Consider the following 12879-nt stretch of genomic DNA (forward strand, 5'->3'; position numbering starts at 1 on the left):
TGCCCCAGCCCTGCCAAAAGCAGCTGGGCAGCCACTGAAGAATAAGTTGCATCTGCGCCAGCAAAAGGGAGAGCCTTTGGTTCCCAGCCAGGCTGGGCCATGCCCAAATCTGGCAGAATTTCCCCAGATGGGGACTCATCTGCAAATTCCCTGTGGAGTTTGGCTTTGAAGAAGGTGCCAGAATCAAAGTGCATCACCTTCAGCCTCCCGTGGCCAGGCTGAGGAAGAGCTTGTCATCCCTGATGTCACCCTCGCTGTCTCCAGCAGCAGCAGCAGCAGCAGCAGCATCCCCACCCGGTACAGCTTCTCCAGGGGCTCCTTCTCCTTCCCTGGGGGCAGACCAGGCTCTCAGGGCTCTGCCCAGGGCCCCAGCTGTCAGGGAACCAGGACAAGCAAAACCAGCTTGGATGGCGGCCACCAGCGCTGGGCAGAGCAGCTCAGCTCCAGCACAAGGGCTGCGTGTTCCCATCCCTTGACCCCAGTGCAGTGACACTGGCAGCACAAAAAGCTCTGGATCCCTTTGTTTCTGACTGCCAAGGCATATGTGGAGCAGGAACTTACCAGGGCTCTGGATCAAAGTGTGCCTGTGGCTCTCTCCCTTCTTCTATGGCAGAGGAATATCCCACATCCAAGGATCACAGAACAGGTCTTCCAGTGTGGGTCTGTCCAAGGAGTTCACGGATAAACACCACCTGATCAGGTCTTTGCACTCTGGGGAGAGAAAGCAGAAACTGCCGGTCAGCCAGAGAAGGCTCCTGTCTGCTTTACCCCACTATTCCCGTGCCCAGGCCATGCTGGATGTGCTCAGAGCTGGGCCTAAACTTTCCCATCCATTCCCTGTTTTGGAGGAGAGCAGGACATGTGCCACCTCCTCAGCAGCTGCCAGAGCGGGATGCCCACGACCCCGCTGCTGGCTCCCAGCACTGGCATTCCCCCCGTGCCCAGAGAAAAGGATCCACCTTGAGAGAGCCGTTGCGGCAGCGGGAGCTGGCCCCAGCTGAGGTTCTGGCCCCTCCTGAAAGGGTGCTCCCCGCAGACCATCTGGTGCAGCAGGATGCCCAGGGACCAGATGGTAGCTGGCTCGCCATGGTACCAGCCAAAGTCGTTCCATTCCGGGGGGCTGTAGGACAGTGTTCCTATGGAATACAGATGGAGTTCATCAGGGGGATGCTGCTGCTCCCCGAGCCTGGCCCCAGCATCCCTGCGCCTGCGGGGGCTGCATCAGGGGCACACAGGGTGACCACTGCCCTCTCGACAGCACCTGGGACTTGTGCACAAAGTTAGGGTTGGAAAAGAAGCCTCTGGTGCTGGAAGAGGGCAGCCCTGGCTAGGCCCGACCATGACATGCAAAGGAAAAACCCACTCCATGCTGGGGAAAAAACCTGCCCATATCCTCCCTGCCTGCATTGCCCCAAAAATATTATGAAGCCAAGGCAAACAGGGCGAGTGGAGCAGTCCAAGCCCTTCCTCTCATCTGCACACCAAAGTGTCTGGGGCACAGGTTCCGCCCTCCCTCTCTGCTACCCCACCCACGGGGGTTTTGGTCGGGCTGGCTGCCCCAGCCCAGCCCCAGTCCTGGGCAGAGTGGCTGGCAAGGGCTGCCAGCAGGGCTGGAAGATGGCTGCCCACCCAGCCCCGCTCTAAAGCAACTCAGCTGAAGATTCAGTGCCCTGACTGGCAGCAAAAGGGAGAATCCCCGCTGCCACAGCCAGCTTGGGCTGGGAGATGTTGGGCCATGAGATGTCAGCAGCGGGAGCACAGCCCTGGGTAGGCTCACCTGCAAAGTGAGTGTAGACTGTGTCCTGCAGGTAGGTGCCACAGCCAAAGTCAATCAATTTGGCCTGCCCGGTGTCCAGGTCAACGAGGATGTTCTCTGGCTTGATGTCCCTGTGCAGGACCCCGCAGCTGGTGCAGTGCCGCACGGCCTCCAGCACCTGGCGGAACAGCTCCCGCGCCTCCTCCTCGGGCAGGAACCGCCGTGCCCGAATGAAACGCTGCAGGTCCTGACACTGCTCTGGCCGCTCCAGCACCATCACGATGCAGTTGGGGAGCTCGAGCCACTCCAGCAGCTGGACCACACCGGGGAAGCCAGTGGACACCTTGGCCAGCAGCACAACCTCCAGGGGTGCGCTGGTGCCGTCGGGCTGCGGGAGGAGCACGATGCCGTCAGTGGGGCCGATGCCGTGCCAGGCCTGGGGAAGCCCTCAGCCAGCCCGGGATGCTCTGCGCCCTGCGCTGGCCCCACGCCCGCTCTCCCTCGGGGCGTCCTGGTGGCTCCCACCGTGCCGGGCCTCGGCTCATCCCCGGCCGGCAGCCCCGGCTGCTGGCCCCGCTCACTCACCAGCTCGCCCCAGTGCCGGACGCGGTTCCGTGGCACCCTTTTGATGGCCACCTGCAAGCCAAGGGCAGCAGCGGGGTGAGCTCGCCGCCCACACTGCGAGCCCCATCCTCCGCCCTCCGCCCTCCTCCTCCTCCATCCCCTCCTCCTGCGCCCGCCGCCGGCCCCGCCGCTCACCGGGGCGCCGTCCGAGAGCCGCGTGGCCGCGAAGACTCTTCCGAAGCCGCCGCGCCCCAGCAGCGATCCCAGCCGGTACCGCTCCTGCAGGGCCTCCTGCGCCGTCCCTGCGGGCGGGACGCGGCTGTCAGCGCTCGGCCCGGGGCCAGCAACGGCCCCCGAGCGCCCCTCACCCGTCCCGGGCCGGCCATGCCCAGGCGTTCGCTCTTCGGAACGCGGCACGGGAGGCTCGGGGCCTGCGGCCGCGCTGCCGAGCGGCGGAGCTCGGGCCGGGGAAGCCGCAGCGGAGGCGGCGGGAGCGGCCGCGCCGCGTGTGTGCTCCGCGGGCCCCGGGAGGAGCCGGGGCCGGGGTCGGGGCCAGGGCCGGGGCTAGAGCCGGGACCGAGGCTGTGGCCGGGGGCGGGGTCGGGTCTGGGGCCGGGGTCGGGCCAGGCGGAGCCGAAGGGCGGCGATGCCGCCCCCGCCCCAGGCACTGATGCCCGCCCAGCAGTGCCACCGCCAGTACAGCCAGAGCCGGGCGGAGGCGAGACCGCGGCGGGACGGCCGGGGCCGGGCACGGGGCAGCCCCGCCCGGGGCCGGGGGCGGGCCGGGGGCATGGCCCGGCCCTGCAGGGGAGAGGGAGGCGGGGAGAGGGGAGGGACGCCGGGCAAGGGACCCCGAGAGAAGGGTGCCCGACAGCGGGAAAGGGAGAGAGAGAGAAAGAAAGAGAGAAGAGAAAGAAAGAGAGTATTCAAAATAGCTCTTTTTTCTGCCGCCGCTACTGCTGCCGCCGCTGCTGCTGCCGCCGCTGCTGCTGCCGCCGCTGCCGCCGCTGCAACTGAAGCACCGGGGCCGTTCGTCCCCGTGTCCGTTCCCCGCTCGCCCCACGAGCCCCACGTTCGAGCCCCGCGCGCCCCGGGGACAGCCCCTCCGTCTGCCCAAACACGGGAACTTTGCAGCCCTGAGCCCAGATGCAGAGCCCTGACTCCTGCACGCTGGCACAGCGATCCCCTCGCTCGCTGCTGTGCATTGTCTTTGCTGAGCGTCAAACACTGTCGGGCCACCTTCCCTTGGGGTAGGATTCCTACCTGAGCCCAGCACTGCACTTACACCTCCAGTGTTGCTTTCCAGTAAAAACAGGGGAAGGAAAACTGTGTGTGGCTCATGGTATTTTAGTGTCTAAAAATCACTAAGTCACCGATCTTAGAGGTGAGGTGGATCTGGAATTACTGGGATGCAACATAGAAAAGGGAAGCATAGAAATATATAGAGGAAAACATCTTGGATTGTTTCTTTCATTTTCATTTCCCTTCTGGAAAGCTGTTTCAGTTTTCCAGGAATCTTCTCCTGTCTGCTCTTCCCAAGAATCTCTCATGGAGAACAAGGTCAAGCTTCTGTCACAAGATTTGCCACCGGGAAATAATGCCACTGGTGAAATTTTCATGGTGACTGTTTGTGCTGGCTTAGGGCAAATTTGGGGAGGAAATCTCCAAAAGGGGTCCGTCTAGAAAGCAAGTTCAAATGGCCCCTCCCCCTACTAGTTCAGGAAAAGACTTCCCTTGAGAAAAGTGGAAAAACCCCCAGTTTATTTAACAAGTAAAGTATTCACAAGCATGAAAAATGAATAATATTAAATCAAACCTCTGACAGTGGTGAAGAGATGGCAAATTCAGAAAGTCCTTTTTGTGGGTTGTAGTTGGCTCACTCGGTCTCTTCTAAGTCCCTCTGGTGCTGGAATGCAGCATCCCAGAGCTTGGTGGGCCACAGGTGTGAGCTGCTCCTGGTGTTTGTCTGGGTTTTCAGTCCAGAGCAGGTTTAAACAGTTCCAAGAAAAAGGAAAGCCACAGTCCGAGGAACTTCGCTGCCTAAGCTAGCTAAAACCAAATTGCTAGACCTGGGCTGTGAAGGCATTGGGAAATTTCCACATCTGGGCACTGGCGGTCCCAGCAAACACCAGAGCTGGATGATGCTAGAGTCAGAACCTGCAGATTTCCAAATTTTGGCTGTCTGTGCCAGCAAATCGCTGGACTTGGGCTGTGCCAGCACCAGGAAGTTTTCAGATCAGGGCACTGGCACTGCCAGCCAACAGCAGATCTGGGTGGTGTCATTGCCAGCGACAGAAATCTGCCAGATTTGGGCTCTGCTGGCACTGAGAAATTTCCAAATCTGGGTTCTGGTGCAGGAAACACAAGATGTGGGGGTGGTGCCAGACCCAGTAGCAGGAAGCTGCCACAGGTTTTGGGTTTCTGTGCCAGCAAATTGCTGCACTTGGGCTGTGTCAGAATAGGGAAATTTCCAGATTTGGGCACTGGCAGTGCCAGCAAACAGCCCAGTTCAGACTCTAGGCTCCAGGAAGGACTGGGTCTGGATGCCTTCCTTTTTTCTTTCCTTCTTTCCTTCCATCTTTCTTGGGGTCCTGCTGCCAAAAAACTCCCGATTGGGCAGTGCTGGCAAGGGGAAATTGCCAGGTTTCAGCTTTCTTTGCCTGCAAATTCTGGATATGGGTGGTGCCAGAAGAGGGAAATTGCCAGATGTGGGCACTGGCATTGCCAGTGTACACCAGATCTGGGTGAGGGAAGAGCCGGCACTGAGAAATTTCCTGAGGCTCAATTTCTGTGCCAGCAAATTGCTGGAATTGTGCTGTGCAGGCATCTGAAACATTCCCGATCTGGGTACTGGGGGTGTCAGCAAATCCGAGATCGGGTTGCTGTAGGTACCAGGTCTTTGCTTGGTTTTGGCTTTCTTTGCCAGCAAGTTGCTGCACTTGGGCTGTGCCAGAATAGGGAAATATCAAAATCTGGGAACTGGCAGTGCCAGCAAACACCACATTTCAGGAAGGAATGGGTCTGGACCCATTCCCTCCCTGCATCCCTCCCTCAACAAGGTGCCAGAGTGGCTGGAGAGCAGCCAGGCAGAAAGGGACCTGCAGGGACTGATGGACAGCAGGCTGGACATGAGCCAGCAGTGTGCCCAGGTGGCCAAGAAGGCAAATGGCTCCTGGCCTGGACCAGGAATGGTGTGGCCAGCAGGAGCAGGGCAGGGATTCTTCCCCTCTGCTCAGCACTGCTTGGGCAGCACCTCGAGTGCTGTTTGCAGTTCTGGGCCCCCCAATTCAGGAAGGACATGGAGGGGCTGGAGCGTGTCCAGAGAAGGCCAACAAGGCTGGGGAGGGGTCTGGAGCACAAGTCCTGTGAGGAGCGGCTGAGAGAGCTGAGGTTGTTTATCCTGGAGGAGAGGAGGCTCAGGGGAGACAAGGTGGTGTCAGGGCACAGGTTGGACTTGATGATCCCCATGGCCTGTTCCACCCTTACTGTTCCTGGGATTCTCTGAAAGCACCCTTGGAGCAGTTGCAGGAGGAGCCCTGGGCCTCCTCTTCAGGAGCTCCAGCAGCCCAGGTCCCTCAGCTTCTCCTGCCAGCCCCAAAGCCCATCCTGTCAGTCCTGCAGAGCCTCTGCAGCTCCTCCTCACTGCCCAGAACAGGGAGCCCCAGAGCCAGACACAGCAGCCCAGATGTGCCCCCCTGGCCTGGGGTGCCTCTGGCAAGGGAGCAGCACCAGGCACTGCAGGAGCCTGCAGACAATTGATCTGAAGGCCAAAGCTCCTTAGCTCCTTCTGAAAGAGCAGGAACAGTTCCTCATTCCAATGAGGTGGAATACTGGCCACCACAGCTCCAGGTGAGGACTGGACACAAGTTTGCTCCCACTGAGTGCTGTGATGGGTTCTGCAGGAGCTCTGGGCTCCTGTGCTTGCCAGGCACAATGAGGAGAGAAGGAGCCAAGTGCACTGATATGGGAAATGGATTTGTAGAAAGTTTTTAGAGCCTAATAGAAGGCCCACAAAGTATGAATATGTATATAAATCTTGAGACAAGAAATGCTAACTTAAAAATTTCCATGGAATAGGACAGATATTGTTGAGAGGGAAATGGAACTACATAAAAGTTTCAAAAGATGGCCTTGCAAATAAGACTTTGGAAAAACAGAGCTATGAAAGATGCATTGTAGTGGGACCCACAAAGAGTAATTTCAAATAATTGGCTTTAAGGCATCTACAACATGGCATGGCAAAAGGCTGATAGACCAAGAAACGCTTATAATGTATTATAATTAGGAAGTAGTTGGTTTCTGATTGTGATGGCGTGAATTATAACATCTGTATTGTCTCACCCTTCTCATAAGACTGAAAATTGAATAAAAGTTTTTAAAACACCTCTCAGTGTCCCCATCTCTAGGTCAAGAAAAGAGTATTATCCAACACACTGACACACCTTTGCATCGAGCATAACCCAGCCTGGACCAAACACACTGAAAGGTTTCCCCTTTGGCCCATGTCTCGAAACATCAGGTCTGCTGTTTGACAGCTCAGGTTGGTTTGGTGTCAAGGAGTTTCCCTCAGAAATACTGGGTTTGTCTTCCTCTGTGCCTTCCCCTCAGCAGCCTTGGGGATGCTCCTGTGTGAAGCCGTCTGTCTCACACTGTTTGAGACAACTTCAAACAGGATATTGTGCAATAAGTCGTCTCCTCTAAAGTGTTCCAACAATCCCTTTCCAGCAATAGGAAATTACTACTGATCGATGAAAGTGGAAAACCCCCAACAGTTTATTATCAAACAGAATCCCCCCATGACACGCGTTCCAAGAAGGCGCTGGGGTCACTCTCGGAAGAACAGGAGCTGTCACGGAGCAGTTCCAGCAGCTGATGGAAGCTCGGGGACTCATCCGGTGTCGGCTTTCTCCCACGGCAGAGCTCCATGGAGCGGGCAGGGCAGTGAAGCAGCTGGGCTGGAGCCCCTCGCTGCCTTGTCTCCCCGGCGTGGCTCAGCTCACAGACTCTCGGGCTGGGAGCGGGGCCGCTCCGCTGCTGCCGGCACCGTGTCCCTGGGCTTGGACAAACAGTTTCCTGCCAGGAGAGCCTTGCACACTGCTCCACAGATCTTTCATAAAGGCCCAAACCAACTCCAAGCACTCTGTCTGCAGCAGCTTTTCACAAAGGGCTGCAGCAATCCAGGACAGCTGCAAGTGAGTGTTGGAAGGCTCTTGTCTTGTTCCTGACAGCAGAATTCTTGATGATCTTGTGCAATTTTCTTCAGATGTAACATGAGAGCTGAGGTTTTTTTTGTTAAAATACTTTATGATGAGTAACAAGCCTTGGGAGCATGAGGTACAGGACTGATGTGTGAAAGCATGAGCATATCCTCCAAAGCGGCCAGTCTAATTGTCCATTTTATTACTCTTGTATTTACTCCCCACTAATAAGGAAAACCAAGCTCTGCTTGGAGGCAAAACAGGCATGGGATACACTACAGTCCCTCGCAGGCCCAGCAGGCTGGCAGTGGCACAGCAGGCAGTCTGCTTCATTGTGAACCACTACAGAGCTACATCCCAATCTGGTTTAGGTAGCGTGGTATTATTAAGAGCTCCTTTTCTGCATGAGATACAAAAAGGAGATCCCAAATGATCTTCATGCAAGCATGCAGTAAAGGATGGTGCTGCTATCCTAATGAAGTGTTTGCTTTGGCAATTACACTCTTCCCATTCATCTCTTGATGCAGACACCTCAGGTTTTCTCTCACACCCCTGCAAGGCTGGCAGTCGCTGTTTCCCATTTCCTGTTCTTCCCTAGAGATGGTGCAGTGGCTGCTTTGAAACAAAAAGCCCTGAGATCTGGAAAGCTTGAAGGAGCATGAAATGCTCATTAAGTGCTCATATTGGTAATACCCAGCTCTGACCTTCCCAGAGCTCTGCAGCAGCAGCAGCAGGACCATGCATCATTCCTGTTGGTGGATGTTCATGTTTCTGGTGTGCCAGAGCAATGACTTTGAGAAGGGACAAAAACGCCCCTCTCCAAACAGTGGGTGTGCAAGGAGATGTGAAGTTTCACAGCCTTTTCTAGGATATTTTAGAAAGATCTAAGAGAATATTGTGGCATGGGGTAGGTCCCTAATTTTGTCTCCAGAGGAATCCCCAAAGGGCACATTGACTCTGCTGCTGATGGCAACCCCATAAGCTCATGGACCAGTTTTCCCTGCAATGTGCCACCCTGCCTGGGCTTTACTAGGCCGGGACTAGACCCAGAGCTAGGCAGGGACAAACACAGGCAGCCAGGTGACATTGTGTAACATCAGAAGCGGGCAGCCATGAGGACTTTGCTGCCAAAAGGTGACAGTTTGCACTGGGCCCAGAAGTCTTTTTCCCTAAGGCAAAGCAAATTGAAATGTGAAGTTTAAAAGCTTCAAATGACTATGAAAGGAAACTGCAGAATAATTTCTGGAAGTGCAGCATTGTCAATGATTATGCAGCCCACCAACAGCTGGAGCTGAATCCAGAATTGCTTCTTCCAGCTGTGTAGGAATTCATTCCACTGGCAAGCACTGATCCATGGGAACAAATGATCCCCTAGCTCTGGGCTGAATGGCACCCAGGCTGCAGTACATATTTGAAGAACCCTTGTCACTTGTTATTGGCCTCCCAGGGCACTCATCCTTCTGCAAACAAGGGGCAAACAACACAGCTGGAGTGCTGTCCCCGGTAAATATACATACAGGTGATTTTGCGAAAGCAGTGCATCTTTTCCCGGTGAAATACATGACCTCTTCTTACCTATGGAATTGTGATTGAAGACACCTGTGAGCCAGATTTGTGCGAGATTGCAAAGGAGCAAAGCTTTGGGATTTGGGCACACTTCTCTTGGTTTCTTTGCTCGGGTCTTTGGTGAGCACAGAACACACCTAGGTAGAAAACCTTTGACTAGATAGGATCTTTTGGATCCATTGTCCCCCAGACTGGTTAATGGTGGCCCTGTTGTAATGCCAAGTAACAAAGAGCAGCACAAATGACACAAAGAAGACATGGCCAAAGAGGAAGAGGAGAGGCCCAATGAGGAAAGGATGTGGTGAGACACTGGCACATTGAGTGAGCTGCACTCCCCCATAATCTCTAGGCTGGCAGGTCCTGGTCTCACATTCTCCTCTTGGTTTTTTCAATTTTGTTTATTTATTTACTTTTTTTCATCATCAAAAGGAAATATATAGAATTAAAAACAAGTCATCAAAACTTAAATACAGAATCAAAACACATTAGTTCAAAACTACATCTAAAGATCAGAACATATGTACATCTGTAACTATGAAGCCTAACGCATCAATCCTATTCTTCAAACACTCTCCATACAGGCGGCAGCTTCTTCCTGAGCTTGGAGGAAAGAGAGCTCTTCTGGATGGGAGGTAAGGACTTTGTGGGTGAGGGAACATCGGAAGTGTCCCGAGACAACTTCTTGGTAAGACTGTAACCTGTCAGATCTGCAAAGTGGAGACACAAAGTTTAACAGAGGCCACAATGCAAACCTAAAGCAGCTGAAGCTCCATATTTCATGGGACACATTTCCTGGAAATGTCTAAAGAGCTGCACAGGGAAACATGCTCCTGCTGGCAGACACTGAGGCAGGCCAGGGCAAACCCTGAGCCACTTGCCCAGAGCTGGCACAGGCACAGCCTGGCCTCTGGGCTGCCCTGGGACAGCAGGGAGCCCAGAGCCCTGTGCTCTCCAGGAATGGCTCAGCTGCACATGCACCTTCCTGCTCCTCTGCCTGCCCCACAGCTCAGCAGCCCCACAGCTCCAGGGGCACTGGCAGCAGCACAGGTCCTTGCAGGGGCACGTTCAGGGCACAGCTGTTCCCTGGCAATGTGCACATCCTCTCTGGGCTGCCACCAGACCCTTCCTCCCACCAGAGATTGGCCCAGCTCCCCCCTCACCTCTGTGTGAGGCTGAGCCATGATTGCCTTCGCCTTGTCCTCGATCTGGAGCTGCTTCAGGCCCCCCATGCCATGAGTAGGAAATGTGATGGAGAGAGCAGGGGCAGATGCACACCACAGAGACCTGCAGCAGGACTGAGGCTCCTTTAACACATGTATCCCAAATCTGCAGAACTTTGGAAAACAACAAATGCAGGGAAAACACGCTGTGGGCTATGAAGTTGCAGAATATCCAGCAGTGCAGCCTATTTCTTCTGTGGGGCTTGGCAATGGATCCATCTGAATGTTTTACCCCATTGCAAAGCTGAGGAAAGGGTGGCAGGTAGTTTAGCCAGGCTGTCCTATTCTAGAGAGTGTCTCTTGGGAACTATCAGGCCCAGCACCAACACTTAAAGCAGCATTTGCTCCAACTGTCCCATGGCTGTCAGCCTGTGGAGGAGCCTGTAAAGTGATTCATCTTCTCAAGGTTAACATGAAACATCACTTTGAATAGAAAGTAGAATTCTAAGGCCATGACAGTCATACAAGACTCCTTTGGCAGGAGCTGCACCTGCTGTGCAGGCTGTGCCACACCCAGCAGATTGTCCCCCATGTGCTCCACGCCCCAGCAAGGACCCTCCTCATTTCGCAAGTTAGTGGCATCATGAGGAGACATGGTTTTCCCAGGGCCTCTGTGGTTAGCACTGTGAAATACCAAACACTGCTCACAGCTGCAATTGCAATTGCCCCTCTGCCCACAAAAGCACAAGGCTCTATCCTTGGCCTTTGCAGGCACTTTCCCTTCCCCACTGATCACCTCATCTAGGAAAATCTGACAGACTGGGAGAACTCCACGAAGCAGCAGGAAGCTGAGTTAGAGGAGCTTTAGTTTGGGTATCAGGAAAAAGGGTTTTTCACCCCGAGGGTGGCTGGGCACTGGAACAGGCTCCCCAGGGCAGTGGTCACAGCACCAAGCCTGACAGGGCTGAAGGAGCATTTGGGCAGCAATCTCAGGCACTTGGTGCGACCCTTGGGCTGTTCTGGGCAAGGCCAGGAGCTGGACTCCATGGTCTTGATGGGCCCCTTCCAACTTCCCATATTCTACAGTTCTGTGATTCCGAGAAGTAATGGGCTGCAGGAGGGCAGAAATAGGTGACAAGAGGAAAGAAGTGAGGTTAGTTGGAGAATCAAGTCGCTGAGTCCACAGAAGATGCAAGATACAGGACCCTTCCCTCCAGCCATTCCCATTCTCTGTCTCATCCCTTCTCCCTCCCACACACACGATGGTGAAGAACATCACTAAAAGCAGAAGAACCTACTTGGCTCCCATGTCCATGAGAGCAGTCATTGCTCGTGCAGGAGTCACATTCTCCACCAGGATCCCCAGGGTCTGACTGGCTGCTTTCTGAACAAATTCTGGGGAGCTGGACACCATCTGGAGAAGGAGCAAAGCAACCTCATCCACCTCAGAGTCCATGTCCTTCTTCAAGGTCACAGAGAGCTCTCCCAGAGTGACAATAGCAGAGCAGGACACCTTGGAACAGAGGTTGGTCACCTGGGGAAATCATGAGGGGAAACATAAGAATCACCTGGGAAAGAAAACCAGTTGCCTTCAACAGAAGTCCCAGGAAATGACAACACATGCCACTGTGTCCAGAGGAGCATACAAGGACAGGAAGAGCAGGAGAGCACAAGCACAGAAAGGCACTTACTCTGGCACCAATTTCTGGCCTCAGACCTGCTCACTGCGGGCCTAAAATAAAAATTTCATTCAGTGTTCTACTTAACCCTTCTTAAATGTCCAGAGCTTTGATTTTAGGCCCTTTTACTAGAAAATAAATAAAGAGCTGCTTTCAAATCATGAAGGCAAAAGTCATAAAGATAAAAGAGTCAGGTGCTCCTGTTCAAAAAAGCAACACCAGCAGCTGAAGCACTCAGCCAGGAAACAGAAAACACAGGCTCAGGTCTACAGAATAATTTGCAGTGTTGAATTACAGCTTGGGCAGAGACTGGGACTCTGGCAAATAACATCATTAGTGTCTCAGTTTCTGCATTTGCACTCAAAGATGAGTGTCAGATACCCGACCTGCCAGTAAATACAGCTGCATGTACCCAAAGATCCTACAGACAGCTGACAGACATTAGAAATCTCAGGTCTAAAACCAGAAATGAAGGCAGACCCTGAGCACACATGGAGATGAACAAGCACATACCTCCTCTACACACTGTGTATGAAGTATGGAGGACAATTCAGAACAATGTTCTCACCTCGCTGGTAACTGCCAAGCAAACCTCACCAAGTCTACAAAGCAGGACCTCTGAATGGGACCCAGCCAGGTGTTTGATGGTGAAGAGTCCCTCCTCCTTCAGCTCCCTGAAAGGCAGAAGATTGATTTTTCTCTCCACCAAGGCAGCACCCTCTGAAATGACCAGGCTGGCAGCTCAGTTGAACAATGGGAGTTGCTTTTCAAGGAGTGCTTAATGAAATCATGGAATGCGTTGCCCCAGGATGCTGTGGCTGTCAAAAGCACACGCAAACCCAAGAGGCAAAGAGAGGGGTTTCAGAGTGGCCATTTGAGAAGACAGCCTTTCTGAAACCTCTGGCACATGCGGCTCCTCTGTCACTGCTTCCTAGAAGCTGTGCTACCGGGCCATG

General features: G+C 54.2%; 1 pseudogene; it reads right to left on the reverse strand.

Moving 5' to 3' along the window:
• Positions 1 to 604: 604 nt before the first annotated feature.
• Positions 605 to 10313, reverse strand: LOC131560233 (serine/threonine-protein kinase pim-1-like; annotated as a pseudogene).
• Positions 10314 to 12879: the final 2566 nt, after the last annotated feature.

The sequence above is a fragment of the Ammospiza caudacuta genome, chromosome 7 (genome assembly GCF_027887145.1).
Source record: "Ammospiza caudacuta isolate bAmmCau1 chromosome 7, bAmmCau1.pri, whole genome shotgun sequence".
Classification (NCBI taxonomy): domain Eukaryota; kingdom Metazoa; phylum Chordata; class Aves; order Passeriformes; family Passerellidae; genus Ammospiza; species Ammospiza caudacuta.